Source organism: Mauremys reevesii, linkage group 7 (assembly GCF_016161935.1).
Source record: "Mauremys reevesii isolate NIE-2019 linkage group 7, ASM1616193v1, whole genome shotgun sequence".
Taxonomy (NCBI): domain Eukaryota; kingdom Metazoa; phylum Chordata; order Testudines; family Geoemydidae; genus Mauremys; species Mauremys reevesii.
The window spans coordinates 29,613,323-29,627,018 of NC_052629.1; the positions used below are offsets into that span (position 1 = coordinate 29,613,323).

The window sequence follows — 13,696 nt, forward strand, 5'->3', positions numbered from 1 at the left end:
ACTTCCCTGCTGATCTCCTGGATATCCAAGCAGGTAGCCAACTATGATTATCTGTATAGCAGCAGCAGCAGTGTGCTAAGCACTTTAAACACAGCCCTGAAGAACTCACAATCAAAATGAAAACTAGCAAAAGCGAAGGCAAGGAGAGCAACATGAAATTGAATGATGAAGTTAGGCACCTGTCTTGTTAGTTCCCTGGTTTTTGATTTAATCACTTTCTCTATTTTCCCCCTCCCCCAGTTCCCAGCCATTTCCTGATATTTCCTCTTTTATTGAAGTTCCCATCTCTCACAAACAGCAATAAAAATATGTTCACATCTTCTCTGATCTACTGGGAGTCAGAAATAATGGGTACTAATAATAAAAAGGCAAAGGGCCATGCAAATTGTTCAAAAGTCACAAAGACATTGGATATTTGGATGCTTTGAGCACTGTAACTGGCGCTTGTCACTATTCAAGAAGGAGGATACTGTAAAAGAGGATTTCATCAGGTAGAGTGAGACAGCCAAATTTGCTCCTTTTGAACAGGGATGAATAGGGGAAGGTTCAGCAATGCCTTGGAGAAGGACCCAAATATGATCTCTAGTTGCTTGAAAAAAAATGCTTTACAAACTATTTACACCCTGAGCACATAAGCTGCCAGCAGTCAAAGTCTGTACCAGGTCTGCTGGCATTCTCTATTATGTAGAGGAAATATTTATCAAACTAGTAGGAAATTGTAAGTGCAACCACTCTAAAGCTCCACTGAAATACAATCACCTTGGAGTGGGATATAGCAATTAACAGGTTAGTAAAATGCACAGCCATGGATTGGAGACTGAAACCTGAAACCTCTAAGACAATGGAAAAATAGAACATGAATCTCTCCAGTTCAAGCAGGCATCTTTACACTAGCACTAACTCCACTGAACTCTCAAGGAAGGGTATAGAGTACACACTTCCAGCTCAAAACTTCATATGTTTCAGCACAGAGCAAGATTCCATAACATGCCACATTCCTAAGAGATTAGCATGCCACATTCCTAAGTATGGTTCAAGTCCTGGGGCCCTTATTCACATCAATAACCCATTGACTTCACTATGTTCAGGCGGCTAGTCCTGTCCATAAAGCCTGTAGTTACACCTCCTAAGGTACTGTTATTATATGATCTTCCAATGTACTAAATGTACAGTGAGCTGTATTTTGAAAAGGTAAATTAAAAAAATTCCACTGTGGAAGAAAATCCCTTTTCTCATATCATAAAAACTTGTAGAGCAGAGCATCAGAAAAGTTGCCTATCTCAATTTAGTCTAAAAGATGACAAATCTAGGTGAGTCCATTGAGTGGGCAATATTATGTTTATTGTTATTTAACCCTGTTAGGTTCTCCTTTAATTAAAACTGTTATGTTTTTACTTGTGTACAAAAATTCAGTTAGAGACATAGAGCTTCTGCTTCCTGTGGTTTATTTCACCTTATATAAAATATTCATATTTAATGTATTTATACCAAGCTGCAGATCTGGGAACTCTGCCATCGTTATACTCACAGCAGCAGTTTAGTTGCTGTGCACCAGTTTCCTCTGGTACCTCTACAGCTGTGCTTGATTCTTGGCAGAAAATGTAACACATTTAGAGTTTCCTCTAGCATTCTTAACAACAACAAAAATCAACAGTTATAGTTCTGTTTTTTCCAGTTGCAACTAGACTGAATTTAATACTGGCCCACTCCTGACAAATAAAAGTTGTATAATCTGTGTCCTCTCAGAAAGTTTGAAATTTTGGCAAGAAACCTCCATCTCAGAAACCCACATAGACCTGAAGCTTTTAAGATACACCTCAACGGAGTCCTGATCCAAAGCCCTTTGAAGTGAAAGGAAGTTTTTCTACTTCAATGGGTTTTGGATCAGACATTAACTGCCTAATTCTATGCCGTACCTGCCTATATTTTGTTTTGTAAACTGTTTATATCCTCTAGTTTTCTCCTTTTCTGATTCTGCCTTTCACGGTCACAAGATCTGGACAAAAACAACAAGGAGTCCAGTGGCACCTTAAAGACTAACAGATTTACTTGGGCATAAGCTTTCATGGGTAAAAAACCTCATTTCTTCAGATGCATGGAGTGAAAATTACAGATGCAGGCATTATATAATGACACACGAAGAGAAGGGAGTTACCTCACAAGTGGCCTGCATCTGTAATTTTCACTCCATACATCTGAAGAAGTGAGGTTTTTTACCCACAAAATTTTATGCCCAAGTAAATCTGTTAGTCTTTAAGGTGCCACCGGACTCCTTGTTGTTTTTGTAGATACAGACTAACATGGCTACCCCCGATACTTAAGCTCTGGACAGTTTACAAGAATGGGTGTGACATGGGATATTTAGGAGCTGAGATTGGGAAGCCCCAGTCATGTTTTTCATACATATTCTGTTTAGCAGGCATTTTATACAGACATGAACAAAAATTGATTTTCTTTAACTTAAATGTTCATGAAATTGGAGGCTGACTGCACTAAGTAAAACCAGGCATAGTGCAGGTAGAACAGATGCTGTGTCAGCACCCATATATAAATTTATCATTGACAGTACACCTTAATCCTCCGATGCAACATCCCTGCTACTCCAGTACTGGGCCTTTCTACACAGAGATGGCAGATTGTCCCAAAGTCTACGCCAATGTCTAACACTTCCCAAGTGTGTTACTCAGTAGGACAGTTCAAGTGAGGAAGAATTACTTAATGGAATACCAGAGATACTGGAAAGAAATATTTCCCTATCAATCTTTCATGGTTTCTATAGAGGCAAATTCAACGTCTCCCTTTTATTTTCAGGAATAGGCCATTATATTTAGATTCGTTCCAACTATAACTGGATTTCAATGGGCCAAAGTATTCCAGCAAATCATTGGTTGGTATAAATCAGCATAGCTCAGTTGGCTTCAATGGAGCTTTGCAAATAGCATCCGCTGAATATCTGGCTCACTGATTCCAATGAAACTATAGAAATGAGTAAGAGTAAATCAAGTGAGTAACACTTGCAGGATCAAACCCTAAATTTATTTGATTTTCCATAGTAGAGAAGTCCATTGAGAAGTTCAAACTCATTAAATTTGACAGACCAAGACAAATTTGAACTCTGGATCTCAGAGGTCAAAGATTAGAATATTTGCTTATGCCTGCATGCAGCCTATTGTCTTTTAGGATTTTCTTTCCTTAAGATAAATTCATGTTATCTACTAAATATGAAATAATCACTTAGTAGAAAGAATAAAGATTATACACCAAATACATAAATAAATAAAATGTTTATCACAGTCACTTGAAGAAATGCATTTATCAATATCTTTGTTGTGTAGAGATCTGTTACTAAAAAACATGACTATTTTACCTGATTACCTCAGAACTGCAGTAGTCCCATGTACCTCTGCAAGTTTTGTTATAGTAAATACCTTGAATACAGCACATACTAAGGTTAGCTGTCAGCATATCTAATTTAGTTATCTAACGTAATCAGCAAGTTTTTAAGTCATTACTGCATATGATTTTCTGCTTACATAAAGATTTTCCTACCTTAACTCATTTTCTACCCTGAAACCTTTTCTTCTTGCCAGCTCCATCAGGAATGTCCTTCTAGTCACCCCCATTTTCCTCTCCATAATAAAAATTACTAATTCACTGAACTTTACTTCACAACTGCTGAGAGAAATTGGAGGATGCATCCCTTTCTGCTTTTTCCTCTGGGGGAACAGGCTTGGAGTTCTGATCTTATCCATGATGCAAGATAGTATTTTTTCAACTTGACTGTCTAAATGTGTATTTACATTCACACTGCCAGCCAATAGCTGTATCTGATGTCACCACCCATTGATGTTATTTTCTTCTGTTTCTCTTCTGAAATCAGAAACAGAAGCTACATGAACAAAAACATTAGTTGCTTTGCACTATGAATACTTCTTTGAACTTATATGTGGGAAGAATTTTAACTACTCCAGACAGGTGCATATGTATTGAAATTCATTGGTATTGAATGTGGCTTCTGCCTCTAGAGACTTAATCCAGATAATATTGTCATAGCAAATTATTTAAATATATTGTGCCAGAACTTCAGCTGGTAGAAACTGGTGTAGCTCCATTGACTTTCATTTACTTCTTTTTCCCCAATCATTTTGTGGAAAAATGTATCATTTTTTCATACATTTTCTCCAACTCAAAAAAAAAATTTAAAATAATCATTAGTCTTGTTTTTACTTAGAAACTGCTTCTGAGGAAAGGTTTAACTAATATCTCATGATTATGGCTTATATTGTTTGGCACTCTTGTTATTTCTTTTCATTTAGCTTTGGGGCGTGTTCTGCTTTATGTATTTTTGCACAATTGTTTCCTGTTTTTAACTTCATAAAACTTTGACATAAAAGGAGTATATTTTTTAAAAAGCCAAACAAAAAAGCACTTTGAAACAATATCACAATAAAATTAATCCCTTGGTAATTTAATTTGAAGGAAATGAATAGCAAAACATTAGAGAACAGTTGTATAGACGCTTTAAATGTGCCAGTAAATTGCTAGTGCAAGACTGTCTGCAGTATTTACACAGGGGTGCTACACTGGAGTGCAGAACTGTCTCTGCACTTTCTATCAACTATGTGCCAAGTGGGGCTACTGTATTCCAGTAGCCCCAGTAAACTATGTTATGGACACTGAGGGCCTGTACTGTAGCCACTATTCCCCATTTCCCTGCACCTTGTGAAGTCATCTATACCAGTGCAAACTGAGGGTACATCTACACCAGAAGCTAGGTGTGTGATTCCTAGCTTGTGTATGCAAACTCACACTACTGCTTATCTGAGCTAGCAACTACAAATAGCAGTGTAGCTGTGCTAGCACAGGCAGCAGCAGCAGCACGGACTAGCTACCCCAGTATGCACCCAGGGAGTTCAAGGGGGCGTTTGTACTCGAGGTGGCTAGCCTGTGCCATGACTGTTGCTTCCAATGCTATCGTGGCTACACTATTTTTAGTGCTCTAGCTTGCCACTAGCACAAGAACGTATACATAAGCTGGGACTCACACCCCTAGCTCCTAGTGTAGACAGGCTGTGAGTGAAGAATCAGGTCCATAGTATAGACATTGTTATTTCAACACGGCAAATTGCATCCTCATTACACTGTGGAGCATGTCAAACTGGGCTTTTTGATTTGAGCTATGCTGAAATATAAAGTCTATTGTAGGAAGGAAATTAAATAAAGTACATACCTGACTTTTTCCTAACTTCCTGTGAAACATCATGAAAACATTTGGGTAAAAAGACAACATTTTTTGCATAATTGAAAACTCTAATTTCACCAGTTCTGCAGGAAATGTTAAAAATGTCCCAGCTTTAGTATCTCAGCAATCAGACCAGTGAGAAAAAGCAAGCAGGAAAATTCTGCTTATGTCATACCTGATTTTTACAATCCCCCAAGTGTGATTTGAATGGTCACTTTGTCACCAGGTATATATAAAAATGTGTTACAGAATAAAGACTGTTTTCAGCAGTTATTGCCATTATTTTAAAGTTTAATTATAAAAAATATTGACACTTTTCCCAGCATTGCCCCACCTTGCTGTATCAACTGAGTTGTCACCAGTATTAAAAAAGAGTTATTGTTAAAATAGAAATGAGACATCAAAAAATTTAACTAGATGGCTTTTTCAGCTCTGGGTCCTTCCTTGGGCCATGATAAAAATACATATTTTAGTTCATAAACTAAACTACGTTCATTCCTTTCATAGCCTGAGGATAACCCCATGGCCAAAATAGCAGATCTACTCCTGTTTACTATTTGTCACATAAATGTTACCAAAAACAAATGATTTTTGTTATTTTTAAACAAATTTTAATGTTTCAAATAGGGATAGATAAGTGGACAAATAGACTGTAAAGGTTATATGTAAAAGAATTGCAGCAAGGGGGGGAAAATTACAATGATCATGGCATTAAGATTCTAGGCAATCTGCTATGGTGGCGTCACTTCTCTTTGCCAGCCTGCTGATCAACCCGAAAGCATTGGAAATCTCCCTCTTTACCACCTTCCCAATCTTGCTACTTTACTTATCTCAATTTCCTACAAAGAATAATTATTTGAGAACAGGTTCTCATCTAAGTTAAAGTCTTCTTTTATGTTGTAATGAATTCAGTGTGCTTGAATATGCAAAGATAATTTCCCTCAACGTAACATCAAGATGCCCAATGCCAGTAAACAACTCTTCTGGCACAAAGATCCCCCTTAATATACCTTGGGCCAGATTTTCAAAGGTATTTAGCGTGCTTAAAGATTCAGATAGGATCCTAGTGAGATTTTCAAAAGTGCCTAAGTATAGGGTTACCCGATAGGAACTGTGAAAAAACAGGACAGGGGTGGGGAGGATAATAGGTACCTATATAAGAAAAAGTCCCCCAAAACAGGACTGTCCCTTTAAAAAGGGGACATCTTGTCACCCTACCTAAGTAGGTGAGTCCCTACCTCCCCTTGCAGTTAATTTCTGGTTTTTGTACAGATCTTTAAGCCTAATGCAAACAGATTTATTTTCTTCTTTGTCTAATAAACACAGCATCAATGTCCTTCAAAGATCTGTCAATGATCCAATTTCACCAGAAATAACTTCTGAATTTAACTGGATTTTCACCTCCCACTTGAATAATCCAGTCCCCTACAATTTTACAATATAAATATTTCTTGACAAGAACTCACGAGGTGGAATATGTACTTGGGGTAAGCAAAACACAATCCAGGTGGCAGTCGCAATCGTGGTTAATTTGCCAAAAAAGAATAAGCCAGGATTTAATCTCATGAGTTGCTAAATCAAATTTAAAGTTAAATGTCACCCCCCTAAAATAGACATTTCCAGACTAAATGTTTGAATTATTTTGGTCTTACCAGTTATTATTTACATCTAAGTAGAGTAAGAAATAATTGTCAACTCTAGTGGTTCTCAATCTTTTGGCATCCAAAAATTCATCCCTGGAGCCCTGATAGATCCCACAATCCATTGTGGCCCCCAAAAATTGTAGGATTGAGGAAACAGAAAGAAACAATGAGAGGAATTGGGCGCTGTGTGGCTGTGATGGTGAGGAATATTGAAATTGGATTGGGCTTCTGGGATTTGCTTTATTCATTGGTGATGAAATATCATGTCCAGAATTCCTGCCTATCAAATTTTGTAAATTATTCTGAGAATGACATCGTAGCTCAATGAACTGGATAATACATTCATGTAATTTTTGCCCTGTATATGTTTATGGCCATTAGTTGGTTATGCTGCATATGTTCTGTTTATTTTACAAGGTACCGTCATTTCAATTGCTCTAGTCCAGGGGTCGGCAACCTTTCAGAAGTGGTGTGCCGAGTCTTCATTTATTCACTCTAATTTAAGGTTTTGCATGCCAGTAATACATTTTAATGTTTTTAAAAGGTCTCTTTCTATAAGTCTATAATATATAACTAAACTATTGTTGTATGTAAAGTAAATAAGGTTTGTAAAATGTTTAAGAAACTTCATTTAAAATTAAATTAAAATGCAGAGCCCCCCTGGACCAGTGGCCAGGACCTGGGCAGTTTGAGTGCCACTGAAAATCAGCTCGCGTGCCGCCTTCGGCATGCGTGCCATAGGTTGCTTACCCCTGTTCGAGTCTTTCTATATTCTAAAATATAGCTTATCACCTTGCAAACCTTGGGTTCATGCTGTGTCTCTGCGAGGAAGCAACTAGATTATTTCTAATGGTTTTCAGAAAATACAAAATACAATTAAATAAGCATGTACGCAAGTTGATGGGCCTCTCTCACTGAAACATTGCCTGCAAGCCACCATCTTCATCAAAGCTATACAGCTAATATCGATGTAAAACCAGGCAGTGAAAGTAGGGGAAATGTCAATACAATGGGAGACAGACCACAAGGTTTCTTTCAAGGATTGAAATAATCAGATGCATGTATGCATCCATCCACCAAGAAACCTTCTCGGGGCTTCTCTACACTTAAAACACTGCAGCAGTGCAGCTGCGCCACTGTAGCACTTCAGGGTGGACACTACCCACACTAGCGGAAGGGCTTCTCCACTGGTGTAAGTAATCCACCTCCCTGAGAGGTGGTAACTAGATTTATAGTAAAATTCTGTCTACACCGGGGTTGAGAACAGGCTAACTCTCTGCCTTGCTCAAGAATGTGGATTTTTCACACCCCTGAGTGACACAGCTATATTGACCTAATTTCCTAGTATAGAGCAGGCCTCAGATTCAACAGGATTCTTTCATATTGTTTGCAATGAACTAACAATTCACATGAAGTGGTAAAAAACCTATGTTAGTAAAGATGCCAATCAGGGAACTGGCCAAATCTTGGACACTTAAGTGTAGCAAAGGAATTGCTGATCTTTTCACGGTCTAGGCTAGAGATGGTCAGAAAATGTCCTCCCATTTTCCTCCTCTCTCCCGCCCCTACATTGAAAATTTTCATGAAAACAAATTCAATATAATATAAAATCATTTTTGTCTAAATTTTCTACTGAAACATTTGAATTTTGGCAAAAAATTGAACCAGGCCTAGCTGGATCAGATGCCTGTTGCAAATACAATATGTCCCTGAAGTTAAACAGCAGTTTGGGCATTTTCACATTACTGAAGGTCCAGTTTCAGGTCAGCACGCTGAATCCAATTTAGGCAGAGGAGTAACTTACTAATGTTGCTCTAGTGGAGGTCATACATGAACATTCATGTCTAAAGAAACGATTCAATTTTTAACTTCCTTTTGCACTTGACTCAGGACACTTTGGAAAGTGACTGGTCCACTGACAATCCAAAAGGCATAACCACAAACCATACTGTACCTAATTAACTATGTGTTCAATAAAAAGAATGGGTGGCCTGATTCACAACTGCATTCACTTGGCGAAAAATCCACACAAACGTTAGTTTGTCATGTTTTATTCTTCACCAGAACAATGGACAATTGCCGCATGGCTGTTACTGTGGCAGAAAGCCACCTTCCTAGTGACTTAATCTGGATTATAAGTAGCCATCGTTTCAGAAGAAGGTTGTCCCGTTACCTGAGTCATGATACCATATGTGACTTCTTACTCTTCACCACCCATGGTTAGTGGCATAAAAACCACACAGACCACAGCACTGTTTTCAACTAAGTGCAATTCCTCTTTATGTACAGTTCCCCAAGAGCATGGCATACTGCACTTGCAAACCTGTGTGGCAAGTTGACTACAGAAACACAATCGTAGGATTTTTAGAATAACATTTCCCCCTTCTGATGCTGTTCCTGTAGAAAAAGATGATCAAGGCCACAGAGTGCGAACACATCTACAAACATTGCTGATGATTTAAATGATTATCCTACAAGTGTCAATGTGTTGCAGTGTTTGCATCAATCACAGTAACAGAAGTAGTCTGCAAGCAGTACCCAATATGGGCCTAACCCTGCACTCCTTATGCAGGTATGAGAGTTAGGAGTTAGTGGGAGTTAGACCTGAAGCAGGAGTGCAGGAGCAGCCTGCCTCTGTAAAGCATAGACATGCTTGTTCAGTTCCACTTCATGTCTGTATTAATGTATGTTTTCATTGTGCCTTACCTGGTATTTTCAGCAGTTTGCTTGCACATAAACTAGATATTAAAATATTTTATAAAATGTTTTTGTTATATTCCATCTAGCTTTCTTGTGTAAAGACAAGAAAATGCTGTGAGATGATTTTACTGAAGAGTTGCAGTATGTTCGTCTTCAAAGTACAGAGGGAAGAAATGCAGATGGACAGCATTTTAACTATTAACTATCAACAGAATCTGTAGAGTAATTTTTATTCCTCTTTTTTTCCCTGTTGCAAAAGATATATACAATGACCTTTCCACCATAGTTAAGTACAAAACCCATGGATTAGTTTTGCATAGATTCTTTGAAAAGTGGCATAAGGAAGTGTTTAAAATTTGTTGTCTTTGCTAGATGATGAAACTTGGATAGAAATCCAGCATTTTTTAGTCCCAATGATACCTCTGTCTTATTTTTAAGCCCTTCTGGTCTTTATTTTTCTTAAGAGGCTGCTGTGACTTCTTGTTTGTTTGAGTTCTGGTGCTTATTTACTGCTGAGTATTCTATCTTTTGTCAATGCAGGTTCTAAATGTCTAGAAATAATAAGTCAAGATGTTTTAGAAATAATATGGAAGGTTGTTCCTCCTTCTTTTAATAAAGTTTCTGTGGAATAGATGTAAAACCCAATACACATTTTGAAATGCATTTGTGATATGGTTCTTTTTTTCTATTTACATTGCACAGTAAAAAAGCATAAAAGGGCACATATATAACCAAAGTGTAAGACCTAAATAAGATGTGCTTTTAAAAGTTTCATTTTCCCTTATTTTGCTACTAAGAACATAAAATGACAAAATCAGGGTTTTTAAAAAAATATTTGTCTATTTTACTACACTTCAGTCATCTGCTTTGATTGCCATCAGGGAACAATACAGCATTCACTATAGCATCACACTTCTGTTGTTAATCCAGCTCTATCTGAATAGGTTGTTAATTAGTTGTAGTTGGTGTCATTATTAAGTAGGCAGCCCCAGACTGCAGCAAAATATTTCCATTGCATTAGAACCAAAGGGTAAGGTATCTGGAAGGTACATATCTCACTTCATCATTTACCCACCATTTTGCAGGCCTCAGACACTGGGGTAACCTGGTCCCTTTTATTCGCTGCCTGTGGCACATAATATTCTCGTCTCATGTGGGCTGTAATTCTTTGGTCTAATGTTCATTTTTAGATTTAGTGTGCAGGTGCTGGGTGGTGTCCCTGGCCTGTGATATACAGGAGGTCAGACTAGATGTTCTGGTGCTCCCTTCTGGCCTTAAACTCTATATGACAAATTACATGAGTTAGAGCTCTGATGAGAGGTTCTGAACAGTAGTAGCCAAATCAGCAGCCATTGTTTAAATGTATTTCATGTGAAGCTATTTCTGAAGCAAATGTCTTTCTCCATTTTCTACTATAACTCTGGCAAAATTTATACAGTAAAATAATTCAACCTGTCTGCAAACAGAGAAGCAGTTACTCATGCTATCATGTTAGAGACCAGTGTTTGAAATAAGTGGGCTAGTATTAGAGATGGGCAAATCTTGCAAAATACATTCCAGGTGTAGTGGTCCCTCAGTCTCAGGCTCAGATTGGGAGGCTGCTCTGACTTGCTGCATCAGGCAATAAACAAAAACTATTTAGCAGTCCCTATCCCAATCCTCTTTACTAGGGCAGACAGTAATTCAAGTCTGGGCTCTAACCCTCTGAGCGGGCAGAGCAATAAGCAGTCTTTGGGCCCAAGCCTCCTGGCTAAGACAGACAGTAAACCAGGGGCGGCTCTAGAAATGATGCTGCCCCAAGCAGCGCGGAGCGCTGCGCCGCCCTTCCCGGTCCTTCCCGGGTCTGCGGGTCCTGCGACTGCTCCCTCCACCCGCCCTGCACGCACCGCGGGGCCGGGCGGGCGCGGACCGCGACCGCCGCCTGCTGGCTGCGGGAGCTCCGCCGGAGCGGAGGGGCGGGACGCGCCGCCTCATGCCTGCGCGCAGGTCTCGCTCGCCGCTGTGGGACTGGACGCGCGGCATGGCGCGAGCTCAAATGCGCCCCCCCTGGAAGCGGCGCCCCAAGCGCCTGCTTGGCGCGCTGGGGTCTAGAGCCGCCCCTGCAGTAAACATAGTCTAGGCTCTGAATCCCTGGGCACGGCAGAGCAACAAGCAGTCTTTAGTCTGAGATTTCTGAATAAGGCAGGCAGTAACTACAGTCTGGTCTCTAACCCTTTGGGAAGAGCAGAGCAGTAAGCAATTAAGCAATGTTTTGCCTAGCCTCCTGGGTAAGGCAGACAGCAAACAGTCCAGGGGCGTGCAGCTTTCTGGCTGGGGTAAGCCACAAATAAGGCTCAGGCTTCCTGGCCTAGGGTGAGTAGGCTGCCATCCCAGGGTTGGAGTTGGCAGCAGGGGGAGTTGGAGGACCCGGGCCCACCCTAATCCACTGGGTCCCAGCCCAGGGCCCTAACTGTGACACGGCATCCCGCCACTGGGTATAGGGAATACTGACTTGTATTGCAACAGCACAACCTGACTAATGTCTGGTTCCCCTGGGCTGCTTCCTACCACGGGCCATTGGTAGGACTCCATAGTCTGCATCTCATCCGTCTCCTCAGGATAAGTGGCGGGTGGCAGTCCCAGGAACTCTTCCCCACCCTTGGTCTCATTTGGGAGCAAGACCCCATACAGCTTGGGATCTGGTCCAAAGTACTGCAGAGGGATAGAGACATCTGCCTCCTTCGCTGGCTCTGGCCCAACTGCGCTGAAGGGCCCAACTCTTATGCTTCCTGTCCTTCCCCTCTGCTTCTCGCACAGGGGATGGGGCAGGCTTGGCTCGGCCCACCAGGTAGAGTGTAGTCCCTCCATCTCAGGCTCAGAAGGAGGCCGCTCTGCCTTGGATTACTTGTGCATACTTATACATCAGTTCACTTTCAGCAATATTTGTGCCCCTTTAGTGTTGACTTGCACCAGCAACTGAATTTACTTATTTATTTATATGTTTGTGGAAAGCTCTTTGAAGTATGCATGCTCAAGTTTTCACATAAGAAATGTGAGACTTTATCAAGTAACCTAGGTATCCAGAATATCAATAATTTTGGAAAGAGAGACTACAATTTATGGAGAAACTGATGAATTGATAGTATGCCTTGACTGTGCTTACTTAGCTATAGTGTGGTATTTGGACTGTAAGATAAGGAAGGCTTATAAAGGAGACAAAAATCTTATAATTGCTATCACTAAGTGCCTAAAACTTTTGTGGTACATGACTAGGAAGAGCTGTTAATAAGAACGTTAACACAGGAAAAACAGACAGAAAACGGCATAATGAGAATGGATTCATCAACCTTTCATCTCTGATACTCAGAAATCATACAAGAAGAATCAGACCAACAACTGAAAAAATCCAGTCCATTTTGAGGATTTGTCTGAGGATTCTTTACACAGACTGCTTTCTTCATAGTTCATAAAACCCCTTTTATTTTAAGTCCACTCCCCATGAATTTATAAAAGACTGGGGCCATATGATTCAGAGAGCATGACAATATGGTCACTGGTACTCCACTTGCACCAGGGGAAAATTAATCAGCACCAGTCCTATAACTTGAAGAGATTACTTCCCTTTCCATGCTGACTCAGCTGTACCCCATAGAGACCTCTTTTCCCATGCCACCCCCAACTCCTACAAGGCTCTCTCTTGTGTGGGTGTAGAGTGACCAGATGTTCTGATTTTATAGGTACAGTCCTGATTTTTGGGTCTTTTTCTTATATAGGCTCCTATTCCCCCCTATCCCATCCCAATTTCTCACATTTGCTGTCTGGTCGCCCTAAATGGGTGCATGATAAAGCTTAGAATTATAAAAGCTCTAAAGTTTGTTTTCACATACACAGTAACTATACATATTGCAAATGATTGCTCTGCTGCTTCTGGTGGCAATTAGAACTGGGTGAATAATTGACTTTTTGGTTCAGCCAGCAAACCAAGAAGTCACTGGAAATTTTTGGTTCCATTCCAAAAGTGTTCAGAATTTGTCAGCAAATTGGAAATGTTCATTTCAGGCAAGTGACTTGTGTGTGTGTGTGCCTCTTTAAAACCTTTAGCCCTGACACTTACCTGGTTTGTAGGAGACTC

At 40.0% G+C, this 13,696-nt stretch overlaps 1 protein-coding gene across 4 annotated transcripts in view; it reads right to left on the reverse strand.

The window, feature by feature from the left end:
• Positions 1–13,696, reverse strand: part of DNTT (DNA nucleotidylexotransferase) — a 212,132-nt gene that overhangs the window by 127,843 nt on the left and 70,593 nt on the right. The gene's annotated exons all lie outside the window — the stretch shown is intronic.